Raw genomic sequence first — 13,890 nt, 5'->3', positions numbered from 1 at the left:
ATGAACTCAGAATGTCAAGTTATAATGAAATCTTCATTTTGTGTTAGTTTGTCATGATTTCTTCACGAAAACACGTTTTCCTATAATGGTAGGTTGAACTCTCATAGGGGAAGCGCAGGTTTCATGAAATGAACTCAGAATGTCAAGTTATAATGAAATCTTCATTTTGTGTTAGTTTGTCATGATTTCTTCACGAAAACACGTTTTCCTATAATGTTACGTCGAACTCTTATAGGGGAAGCGCAGGTTTCATGAAATGAACTCAGAATGTCAAGTCACAATGAAATCTTCATTTTGTGTTAGTTTGTCATGATTTCTTCACGAAAACACGTTTTCCTATAATGTTAGGTCGAACTCTTATAGGGGAAGCGCAGGTTTCATGAAATGAACTCAGAATGTCAAGTTATAATGCAATCTTCATTTTGTGTTAGTTTGTCATGATTTCTTCACGAAAACACGTTTTCCTATAATGGTACGTCGAACTCTTATAGGGGAAGCGCAGGTTTCATGAAATGAACTCAGAATGTCAAGTTATAATGCAATCTTCATTTTGTGTTAGTTTGTCATGATTTCTTCACGAAAACACGTTTTCCTATAATGGTAGGTCGAACTCTTATAGGGGAAGCGCAGGTTTCATGAAATGAACTCAGAATGTCAAGTTATAATGAAATCTTCATTTTGTGTTAGTTTGTCATGATTTCTTCACGAAAACACGTTTTCCTATAATGGTAGGTTGAACTCTCATAGGGGAAGCGCAGGTTTCATGAAATGAACTCAGAATGTGAAGTTATAATGAAATCTTCATTTTGTGTTAGTTTGTCATGATTTCTTCACGAAAACACGTTTTCCTATAATGGTACGTCGAACTCTTATAGGGGAAGCGCAGGTTTCATGAAATGAACTCAGAATGTCAAGTTATAATGCAATCTTCATTTTGTGTTAGTTTGTCATGATTTCTTCACGAAAACACGTTTTCCTATAATGGTAGGTCGAACTCTTATAGGGGAAGCGCAGGTTTCATGAAATGAACTCAGAATGTGAAGTTATAATGAAATCTTCATTTTGTGTTAGTTTGTCATGATTTCTTCACGAAAACACGTTTTCCTATAATGGTAGGTTGAACTCTCATAGGGGAAGCGCAGGTTTCATGAAATGAACTCAGAATGTGAAGTTATAATGAAATCTTCATTTTGTGTTAGTTTGTCATGATTTCTTCACGAAAACACGTTTTCCTATAATGGTACGTCGAACTCTTATAGGGGAAGCGCAGGTTTCATGAAATGAACTCAGAATGTCAAGTTATAATGCAATCTTCATTTTGTGTTAGTTTGTCATGATTTCTTCACGAAAACACGTTTTCCTATAATGGTAGGTCGAACTCTTATAGGGGAAGCGCAGGTTTCATGAAATGAACTCAGAATGTGAAGTTATAATGAAATCTTCATTTTGTGTTAGTTTGTCATGATTTCTTCACGAAAACACGTTTTCCTATAATGTTACGTCGAACTCTCATAGGGGAAGCGCAGTTTTCATGAAATGAACTCAGAATGTCAAGTTATAATGAAATCTTCATTTTGTGTTAGTTTGTCATGATTTCTTCACGAAAACACGTTTTCCTATAATGTTAGGTTGAACTCTCATAGGGGAAGTGCAGGTTTCATGAAATGAACTCAGAATGTCAAGTTATAATGCAATCTTCATTTTGTGTTAGTTTGTCATGATTTCTTCACGAAAACACGTTTTCCTATAATGGTAGGTTGAACTCTCATAGGGGAAGCGCAGGTTTCATGAAATGAACTCAGAATGTCAAGTCACAATGAAATCTTCATTTTGTGTTAGTTTGTCATGATTTCTTCACGAAAACACGTTTTCCTATAATGTTAGGTCGAACTCTTATAGGGGAAGCGCAGGTTTCATGAAATGAACTCAGAATGTCAAGTTATAATGCAATCTTCATTTTGTGTTAGTTTGTCATGATTTCTTCACGAAAACACGTTTTCCTATAATGGTACGTCGAACTCTTATAGGGGAAGCGCAGGTTTCATGAAATGAACTCAGAATGTCAAGTTATAATGCAATCTTCATTTTGTGTTAGTTTGTCATGATTTCTTCACGAAAACACGTTTTCCTATAATGGTAGGTCGAACTCTTATAGGGGAAGCGCAGGTTTCATGAAATGAACTCAGAATGTCAAGTTATAATGAAATCTTCATTTTGTGTTAGTTTGTCATGATTTCTTCACGAAAACACGTTTTCCTATAATGTTACGTCGAACTCTTATAGGGGAAGTGCAGGTTTCATGAAATGAACTCAGAATGTCAAGTTATAATGCAATCTTCATTTTGTGTTAGTTTGTCATGATTTCTTCACGAAAACACGTTTTCCTATAATGGTAGGTTGAACTCTCATAGGGGAAGCGCAGGTTTCATGAAATGAACTCAGAATGTCAAGTCACAATGAAATCTTCATTTTGTGTTAGTTTGTCATGATTTCTTCACGAAAACACGTTTTCCTATAATGTTAGGTCGAACTCTTATAGGGGAAGCGCAGGTTTCATGAAATGAACTCAGAATGTCAAGTTATAATGCAATCTTCATTTTGTGTTAGTTTGTCATGATTTCTTCACGAAAACACGTTTTCCTATAATGGTACGTCGAACTCTTATAGGGGAAGCGCAGGTTTCATGAAATGAACTCAGAATGTCAAGTTATAATGCAATCTTCATTTTGTGTTAGTTTGTCATGATTTCTTCACGAAAACACGTTTTCCTATAATGGTAGGTCGAACTCTTATAGGGGAAGCGCAGGTTTCATGAAATGAACTCAGAATGTCAAGTTATAATGAAATCTTCATTTTGTGTTAGTTTGTCATGATTTCTTCACGAAAACACGTTTTCCTATAATGTTACGTCGAACTCTTATAGGGGAAGCGCAGGTTTCATGAAATGAACTCAGAATGTCAAGTTATAATGAAATCTTCATTTTGTGTTAGTTTGTCATGATTTCTTCACGAAAACACGTTTTCCTATAATGGTAGGTTGAACACTCATAGGGGAAGTGCAGGTTTCATGAAATGAACTCAGAATGTCAAGTAATAATGAAATCTTCATTTTGTGTTAGTTTGTCATGATTTCTTCACGAAAACACGTTTTCCTATAATGGTAGGTTGAACTCTCATAGGGGAAGCGCAGGTTTCATGAAATGAACTCAGAATGTCAAGTTATAATGCAATCTTCATTTTGTGTTAGTTTGTCATGATTTCTTCACGAAAACACGTTTTCCTATAATGGTAGGTCGAACTCTTATAGGGGAAGCGCAGGTTTCATGAAATGAACTCAGAATGTCAAGTTATAATGAAATCTTCATTTTGTGTTAGTTTGTCATGATTTCTTCACGAAAACACGTTTTCCTATAATGTTACGTCGAACTCTTATAGGGGAAGCGCAGGTTTCATGAAATGAACTCAGAATGTCAAGTTATAATGCAATCTTCATTTTGTGTTAGTTTGTCATGATTTCTTCACGAAAACACGTTTTCCTATAATGTTAGGTTGAACTCTCATAGGGGAAGTGCAGGTTTCATGAAATGAACTCAGAATGTCAAGTTATAATGAAATCTTCATTTTGTGTTAGTTTGTCATGATTTCTTCACGAAAACACGTTTTCCTATAATGTTAGGTTGAACTCTCATAGGGGAAGTGCAGGTTTCATGAAATGAACTCAGAATGTCAAGTTATAATGCAATCTTCATTTTGTGTTAGTTTGTCATGATTTCTTCACGAAAACACGTTTTCCTATAATGGTACGTCGAACTCTTATAGGGGAAGCGCAGGTTTCATGAAATGAACTCAGAATGTCAAGTTATAATGCAATCTTCATTTTGTGTTAGTTTGTCATGATTTCTTCACGAAAACACGTTTTCATATAATGGTAGGTCGAACTCTTATAGGGGAAGCGCAGGTTTCATGAAATGAACTCAGAATGTCAAGTTATAATGAAATCTTCATTTTGTGTTAGTTTGTCATGATTTCTTCACGAAAACACGTTTTCCTATAATGTTAGGTTGAACTCTCATAGGGGAAGTGCAGGTTTCATGAAATGAACTCAGAATGTCAAGTTATAATGAAATCTTCATTTTGTGTTAGTTTGTCATGATTTCTTCACGAAAACACGTTTTCCTATAATGGTAGGTTGAACTCTCATAGGGGAAGCGCAGGTTTCATGAAATGAACTCAGAATGTCAAGTTATAATGAAATCTTCATTTTGTGTTAGTTTGTCATGATTTCTTCACGAAAACACGTTTTCCTATAATGTTACGTCGAACTCTTATAGGGGAAGCGCAGGTTTCATGAAATGAACTCAGAATGTCAAGTCACAATGAAATCTTCATTTTGTGTTAGTTTGTCATGATTTCTTCACGAAAACACGTTTTCCTATAATGTTACGTCGAACTCTTATAGGGGAAGCGCAGGTTTCATGAAATGAACTCAGAATGTCAAGTCACAATGAAATCTTCATTTTGTGTTAGTTTGTCATGATTTCTTCACGAAAACACGTTTTCCTATAATGTTACGTCGAACTCTTATAGGGGAAGCGCAGGTTTCATGAAATGAACTCAGAATGTCAAGTCACAATGAAATCTTCATTTTGTGTTAGTTTCTCATGATTTCTTCACGAAAACACGTTTTCCTATAATGTTAGGTCGAACTCTTATAGAGGAAGCGCAGGTTTCATGAAATGAACTCAGAATGTCAAGTTATAATGCAATCTTCATTTTGTGTTAGTTTGTCATGATTTCTTCACGAAAACACGTTTTCCTATAATGTTAGGTTGAACACTCATAGGGGAAGTGCAGGTTTCATGAAATGAACTCAGAATGTCAAGTAATAATGAAATCTTCATTTTGTGTTAGTTTGTCATGATTTCTTCACGAAAACACGTTTTCCTATAATGTTAGGTTGAACTCTCATAGGGGAAGTGCAGGTTTCATGAAATGAACTCAGAATGTCAAGTTATAATGCAATCTTCATTTTGTGTTAGTTTGTCATGATTTCTTCACGAAAACACGTTTTCCTATAATGTTACGTCGAACTCTTATAGGGGAAGCGCAGGTTTCATGAAATGAACTCAGAATGTCAAGTTATAATGCAATCTTCATTTTGTGTTAGTTTGTCATGATTTCTTCACGAAAACACGTTTTCCTATAATGGTAGGTCGATCTCTTATAGGGGAAGCGCAGGTTTCATGAAATGAACTCAGAATGTCAAGTTATAATGAAATCTTCATTTTGTGTTAGTTTGTCATGATTTCTTCACGAAAACACGTTTTCCTATAATGGTAGGTTGAACTCTTATAGGGGAAGCGCAGGTTTCATGAAATGAACTCAGAATGTCAAGTTATAATGCAATCTTCATTTTGTGTTAGTTTGTCATGATTTCTTCACGAAAACACGTTTTCCTATAATGGTACGTCGAACTCTTATAGGGGAAGCGCAGGTTTCATGAAATGAACTCAGAATGTCAAGTTATAATGCAATCTTCATTTTGTGTTAGTTTGTCATGATTTCTTCACGAAAACACGTTTTCCTATAATGGTAGGTCGAACTCTTATAGGGGAAGCGCAGGTTTCATGAAATGAACTCAGAATGTCAAGTTATAATGAAATCTTCATTTTGTGTTAGTTTGTCATGATTTCTTCACGAAAACACGTTTTCCTATAATGTTACGTCGAACTCTTATAGGGGAAGCGCAGGTTTCATGAAATGAACTCAGAATGTCAAGTTATAATGAAATCTTCATTTTGTGTTAGTTTGTCATGATTTCTTCACGAAAACACGTTTTCCTATAATGGTAGGTTGAACACTCATAGGGGAAGTGCAGGTTTCATGAAATGAACTCAGAATGTCAAGTAATAATGAAATCTTCATTTTGTGTTAGTTTGTCATGATTTCTTCACGAAAACACGTTTTCCTATAATGGTAGGTTGAACTCTCATAGGGGAAGCGCAGGTTTCATGAAATGAACTCAGAATGTCAAGTTATAATGCAATCTTCATTTTGTGTTAGTTTGTCATGATTTCTTCACGAAAACACGTTTTCCAATAATGGTAGGTCGAACTCTTATAGGGGAAGCGCAGGTTTCATGAAATGAACTCAGAATGTCAAGTTATAATGAAATCTTCATTTTGTGTTAGTTTGTCATGATTTCTTCACGAAAACACGGTTTCCTATAATGTTACGTCGAACTCTTATAGGGGAAGCGCAGGTTTCATGAAATGAACTCAGAATGTGAAGTTATAATGAAATCTTCATTTTGTGTTAGTTTGTCATGATTTCTTCACGAAAACACGTTTTCCTATAATGTTACGTCGAACTCTCATAGGGGAAGCGTAGTTTTCATGAAATGAACTCAGAATGTCAAGTTATAATGAAATCTTCATTTTGTGTTAGTTTGTCATGATTTCTTCACGAAAACACGTTTTCCTATAATGTTAGGTTGAACTCTCATAGGGGAAGTGCAGGTTTCATGAAATGAACTCAGAATGTCAAGTTATAATGCAATCTTCATTTTGTGTTAGTTTGTCATGATTTCTTCACGAAAACACGTTTTCCTATAATGGTAGGTTGAACTCTCATAGGGGAAGCGCAGGTTTCATGAAATGAACTCAGAATGTCAAGTCACAATGAAATCTTCATTTTGTGTTAGTTTGTCATGATTTCTTCACGAAAACACGTTTTCCTATAATGTTAGGTCGAACTCTTATAGGGGAAGCGCAGGTTTCATGAAATGAACTCAGAATGTCAAGTTATAATGCAATCTTCATTTTGTGTTAGTTTGTCATGATTTCTTCACGAAAACACGTTTTCCTATAATGGTACGTCGAACTCTTATAGGGGAAGCGCAGGTTTCATGAAATGAACTCAGAATGTCAAGTTATAATGCAATCTTCATTTTGTGTTAGTTTGTCATGATTTCTTCACGAAAACACGTTTTCCTATAATGGTAGGTCGAACTCTTATAGGGGAAGCGCAGGTTTCATGAAATGAACTCAGAATGTCAAGTTATAATGAAATCTTCATTTTGTGTTAGTTTGTCATGATTTCTTCACGAAAACACGTTTTCCTATAATGTTACGTCGAACTCTTATAGGGGAAGCGCAGGTTTCATGAAATGAACTCAGAATGTCAAGTTATAATGAAATCTTCATTTTGTGTTAGTTTGTCATGATTTCTTCACGAAAACACGTTTTCCTATAATGGTAGGTTGAACTCTCATAGGGGAAGCGCAGGTTTCATGAAATGAACTCAGAATGTCAAGTTATAATGAAATCTTCATTTTGTGTTAGTTTGTCATGATTTCTTCACGAAAACACGTTTTCCTATAATGTTACGTCGAACTCTTATAGGGGAAGCGCAGGTTTCATGAAATGAACTCAGAATGTCAAGTCACAATGAAATCTTCATTTTGTGTTAGTTTGTCATGATTTCTTCACGAAAACACGTTTTCCTATAATGTTAGGTCGAACTCTTATAGGGGAAGCGCAGGTTTCATGAAATGAACTCAGAATGTCAAGTTATAATGCAATCTTCATTTTGTGTTAGTTTGTCATGATTTCTTCACGAAAACACGTTTTCCTATAATGGTACGTCGAACTCTTATAGGGGAAGCGCAGGTTTCATGAAATGAACTCAGAATGTCAAGTTATAATGCAATCTTCATTTTGTGTTAGTTTGTCATGATTTCTTCACGAAAACACGTTTTCCTATAATGGTAGGTCGAACTCTTATAGGGGAAGCGCAGGTTTCATGAAATGAACTCAGAATGTCAAGTTATAATGAAATCTTCATTTTGTGTTAGTTTGTCATGATTTCTTCACGAAAACACGTTTTCCTATAATGGTAGGTTGAACTCTCATAGGGGAAGCGCAGGTTTCATGAAATGAACTCAGAATGTGAAGTTATAATGAAATCTTCATTTTGTGTTAGTTTGTCATGATTTCTTCACGAAAACACGTTTTCCTATAATGGTACGTCGAACTCTTATAGGGGAAGCGCAGGTTTCATGAAATGAACTCAGAATGTCAAGTTATAATGCAATCTTCATTTTGTGTTAGTTTGTCATGATTTCTTCACGAAAACACGTTTTCCTATAATGGTAGGTCGAACTCTTATAGGGGAAGCGCAGGTTTCATGAAATGAACTCAGAATGTGAAGTTATAATGAAATCTTCATTTTGTGTTAGTTTGTCATGATTTCTTCACGAAAACACGTTTTCCTATAATGGTAGGTTGAACTCTCATAGGGGAAGCGCAGGTTTCATGAAATGAACTCAGAATGTGAAGTTATAATGAAATCTTCATTTTGTGTTAGTTTGTCATGATTTCTTCACGAAAACACGTTTTCCTATAATGGTACGTCGAACTCTTATAGGGGAAGCGCAGGTTTCATGAAATGAACTCAGAATGTCAAGTTATAATGCAATCTTCATTTTGTGTTAGTTTGTCATGATTTCTTCACGAAAACACGTTTTCCTATAATGGTAGGTCGAACTCTTATAGGGGAAGCGCAGGTTTCATGAAATGAACTCAGAATGTGAAGTTATAATGAAATCTTCATTTTGTGTTAGTTTGTCATGATTTCTTCACGAAAACACGTTTTCCTATAATGTTACGTCGAACTCTCATAGGGGAAGCGCAGTTTTCATGAAATGAACTCAGAATGTCAAGTTATAATGAAATCTTCATTTTGTGTTAGTTTGTCATGATTTCTTCACGAAAACACGTTTTCCTATAATGTTAGGTTGAACTCTCATAGGGGAAGTGCAGGTTTCATGAAATGAACTCAGAATGTCAAGTTATAATGCAATCTTCATTTTGTGTTAGTTTGTCATGATTTCTTCACGAAAACACGTTTTCCTATAATGGTAGGTTGAACTCTCATAGGGGAAGCGCAGGTTTCATGAAATGAACTCAGAATGTCAAGTCACAATGAAATCTTCATTTTGTGTTAGTTTGTCATGATTTCTTCACGAAAACACGTTTTCCTATAATGTTAGGTCGAACTCTTATAGGGGAAGCGCAGGTTTCATGAAATGAACTCAGAATGTCAAGTTATAATGCAATCTTCATTTTGTGTTAGTTTGTCATGATTTCTTCACGAAAACACGTTTTCCTATAATGGTACGTCGAACTCTTATAGGGGAAGCGCAGGTTTCATGAAATGAACTCAGAATGTCAAGTTATAATGCAATCTTCATTTTGTGTTAGTTTGTCATGATTTCTTCACGAAAACACGTTTTCCTATAATGGTAGGTCGAACTCTTATAGGGGAAGCGCAGGTTTCATGAAATGAACTCAGAATGTCAAGTTATAATGAAATCTTCATTTTGTGTTAGTTTGTCATGATTTCTTCACGAAAACACGTTTTCCTATAATGTTACGTCGAACTCTTATAGGGGAAGCGCAGGTTTCATGAAATGAACTCAGAATGTCAAGTTATAATGAAATCTTCATTTTGTGTTAGTTTGTCATGATTTCTTCACGAAAACACGTTTTCCTATAATGGTAGGTTGAACACTCATAGGGGAAGTGCAGGTTTCATGAAATGAACTCAGAATGTCAAGTAATAATGAAATCTTCATTTTGTGTTAGTTTGTCATGATTTCTTCACGAAAACACGTTTTCCTATAATGGTAGGTTGAACTCTCATAGGGGAAGCGCAGGTTTCATGAAATGAACTCAGAATGTCAAGTTATAATGCAATCTTCATTTTGTGTTAGTTTGTCATGATTTCTTCACGAAAACACGTTTTCCTATAATGGTAGGTCGAACTCTTATAGGGGAAGCGCAGGTTTCATGAAATGAACTCAGAATGTCAAGTTATAATGAAATCTTCATTTTGTGTTAGTTTGTCATGATTTCTTCACGAAAACACGTTTTCCTATAATGTTACGTCGAACTCTTATAGGGGAAGCGCAGGTTTCATGAAATGAACTCAGAATGTGAAGTTATAATGAAATCTTCATTTTGTGTTAGTTTGTCATGATTTCTTCACGAAAACACGTTTTCCTATAATGTTACGTCGAACTCTCATAGGGGAAGCGCAGTTTTCATGAAATGAACTCAGAATGTCAAGTTATAATGAAATCTTCATTTTGTGTTAGTTTGTCATGATTTCTTCACGAAAACACGTTTTCCTATAATGTTAGGTTGAACTCTCATAGGGGAAGTGCAGGTTTCATGAAATGAACTCAGAATGTCAAGTTATAATGCAATCTTCATTTTGTGTTAGTTTGTCATGATTTCTTCACGAAAACACGTTTTCCTATAATGGTAGGTTGAACTCTCATAGGGGAAGCGCAGGTTTCATGAAATGAACTCAGAATGTCAAGTCACAATGAAATCTTCATTTTGTGTTAGTTTGTCATGATTTCTTCACGAAAACACGTTTTCCTATAATGTTAGGTCGAACTCTTATAGGGGAAGCGCAGGTTTCATGAAATGAACTCAGAATGTCAAGTTATAATGCAATCTTCATTTTGTGTTAGTTTGTCATGATTTCTTCACGAAAACACGTTTTCCTATAATGGTACGTCGAACTCTTATAGGGGAAGCGCAGGTTTCATGAAATGAACTCAGAATGTCAAGTTATAATGCAATCTTCATTTTGTGTTAGTTTGTCATGATTTCTTCACGAAAACACGTTTTCCTATAATGGTAGGTCGAACTCTTATAGGGGAAGCGCAGGTTTCATGAAATGAACTCAGAATGTCAAGTTATAATGAAATCTTCATTTTGTGTTAGTTTGTCATGATTTCTTCACGAAAACACGTTTTCCTATAATGTTACGTCGAACTCTTATAGGGGAAGCGCAGGTTTCATGAAATGAACTCAGAATGTCAAGTTATAATGAAATCTTCATTTTGTGTTAGTTTGTCATGATTTCTTCACGAAAACACGTTTTCCTATAATGGTAGGTTGAACACTCATAGGGGAAGTGCAGGTTTCATGAAATGAACTCAGAATGTCAAGTAATAATGAAATCTTCATTTTGTGTTAGTTTGTCATGATTTCTTCACGAAAACACGTTTTCCTATAATGGTAGGTTGAACTCTCATAGGGGAAGCGCAGGTTTCATGAAATGAACTCAGAATGTCAAGTTATAATGCAATCTTCATTTTGTGTTAGTTTGTCATGATTTCTTCACGAAAACACGTTTTCCTATAATGGTAGGTCGAACTCTTATAGGGGAAGCGCAGGTTTCATGAAATGAACTCAGAATGTCAAGTTATAATGAAATCTTCATTTTGTGTTAGTTTGTCATGATTTCTTCACGAAAACACGTTTTCCTATAATGTTACGTCGAACTCTTATAGGGGAAGCGCAGGTTTCATGAAATGAACTCAGAATGTCAAGTTATAATGCAATCTTCATTTTGTGTTAGTTTGTCATGATTTCTTCACGAAAACACGTTTTCCTATAATGTTAGGTTGAACTCTCATAGGGGAAGTGCAGGTTTCATGAAATGAACTCAGAATGTCAAGTTATAATGAAATCTTCATTTTGTGTTAGTTTGTCATGATTTCTTCACGAAAACACGTTTTCCTATAATGTTAGGTTGAACTCTCATAGGGGAAGTGCAGGTTTCATGAAATGAACTCAGAATGTCAAGTTATAATGCAATCTTCATTTTGTGTTAGTTTGTCATGATTTCTTCACGAAAACACGTTTTCCTATAATGGTACGTCGAACTCTTATAGGGGAAGCGCAGGTTTCATGAAATGAACTCAGAATGTCAAGTTATAATGCAATCTTCATTTTGTGTTAGTTTGTCATGATTTCTTCACGAAAACACGTTTTCATATAATGGTAGGTCGAACTCTTATAGGGGAAGCGCAGGTTTCATGAAATGAACTCAGAATGTCAAGTTATAATGAAATCTTCATTTTGTGTTAGTTTGTCATGATTTCTTCACGAAAACACGTTTTCCTATAATGTTAGGTTGAACTCTCATAGGGGAAGTGCAGGTTTCATGAAATGAACTCAGAATGTCAAGTTATAATGAAATCTTCATTTTGTGTTAGTTTGTCATGATTTCTTCACGAAAACACGTTTTCCTATAATGGTAGGTTGAACTCTCATAGGGGAAGCGCAGGTTTCATGAAATGAACTCAGAATGTCAAGTTATAATGAAATCTTCATTTTGTGTTAGTTTGTCATGATTTCTTCACGAAAACACGTTTTCCTATAATGTTACGTCGAACTCTTATAGGGGAAGCGCAGGTTTCATGAAATGAACTCAGAATGTCAAGTCACAATGAAATCTTCATTTTGTGTTAGTTTGTCATGATTTCTTCACGAAAACACGTTTTCCTATAATGTTACGTCGAACTCTTATAGGGGAAGCGCAGGTTTCATGAAATGAACTCAGAATGTCAAGTCACAATGAAATCTTCATTTTGTGTTAGTTTGTCATGATTTCTTCACGAAAACACGTTTTCCTATAATGTTACGTCGAACTCTTATAGGGGAAGCGCAGGTTTCATGAAATGAACTCAGAATGTCAAGTCACAATGAAATCTTCATTTTGTGTTAGTTTCTCATGATTTCTTCACGAAAACACGTTTTCCTATAATGTTAGGTCGAACTCTTATAGAGGAAGCGCAGGTTTCATGAAATGAACTCAGAATGTCAAGTTATAATGCAATCTTCATTTTGTGTTAGTTTGTCATGATTTCTTCACGAAAACACGTTTTCCTATAATGTTAGGTTGAACACTCATAGGGGAAGTGCAGGTTTCATGAAATGAACTCAGAATGTCAAGTAATAATGAAATCTTCATTTTGTGTTAGTTTGTCATGATTTCTTCACGAAAACACGTTTTCCTATAATGTTAGGTTGAACTCTCATAGGGGAAGTGCAGGTTTCATGAAATGAACTCAGAATGTCAAGTTATAATGCAATCTTCATTTTGTGTTAGTTTGTCATGATTTCTTCACGAAAACACGTTTTCCTATAATGTTACGTCGAACTCTTATAGGGGAAGCGCAGGTTTCATGAAATGAACTCAGAATGTCAAGTTATAATGCAATCTTCATTTTGTGTTAGTTTGTCATGATTTCTTCACGAAAACACGTTTTCCTATAATGGTAGGTCGATCTCTTATAGGGGAAGCGCAGGTTTCATGAAATGAACTCAGAATGTCAAGTTATAATGAAATCTTCATTTTGTGTTAGTTTGTCATGATTTCTTCACGAAAACACGTTTTCCTATAATGGTAGGTTGAACTCTTATAGGGGAAGCGCAGGTTTCATGAAATGAACTCAGAATGTCAAGTTATAATGAAATCTTCATTTTGTGTTAGTTTGTCATGATTTCTTCACGAAAACACGTTTTCCTATAATGGTAGGTTGAACTCTCATAGGGGAAGCGCAGGTTTCATGAAATGAACTCAGAATGTCAAGTTATAATGAAATCTTCATTTTGTGTTAGTTTGTCATGATTTCTTCACGAAAACACGTTTTCCTATAATGTTACGTCGAACTCTTATAGGGGAAGCGCAGGTTTCATGAAATGAACTCAGAATGTCAAGTCACAATGAAATCTTCATTTTGTGTTAGTTTGTCATGATTTCTTCACGAAAACACGTTTTCCTATAATGTTAGGTCGAACTCTTATAGGGGAAGCGCAGGTTTCATGAAATGAACTCAGAATGTCAAGTTATAATGCAATCTTCAATTTGTGTTAGTTTGTCATGATTTCTTCACGAAAACACGTTTTCCTATAATGGTAGGTCGAACTCTTATAGGGGAAGCGCAGGTTTCATGAAATGAACTCAGAATGTCAAGTTATAATGAAATCTTCATTTTGTGTTAGTTTGTCATGATTTCTTCAC

This window comes from Paramormyrops kingsleyae, chromosome 14, assembly GCF_048594095.1.
Source record: "Paramormyrops kingsleyae isolate MSU_618 chromosome 14, PKINGS_0.4, whole genome shotgun sequence".
Taxonomy (NCBI): domain Eukaryota; kingdom Metazoa; phylum Chordata; class Actinopteri; order Osteoglossiformes; family Mormyridae; genus Paramormyrops; species Paramormyrops kingsleyae.
The sequence above is the reverse complement of the archived record's forward strand: the minus strand, read 5'-3'. Positions refer to the sequence as shown.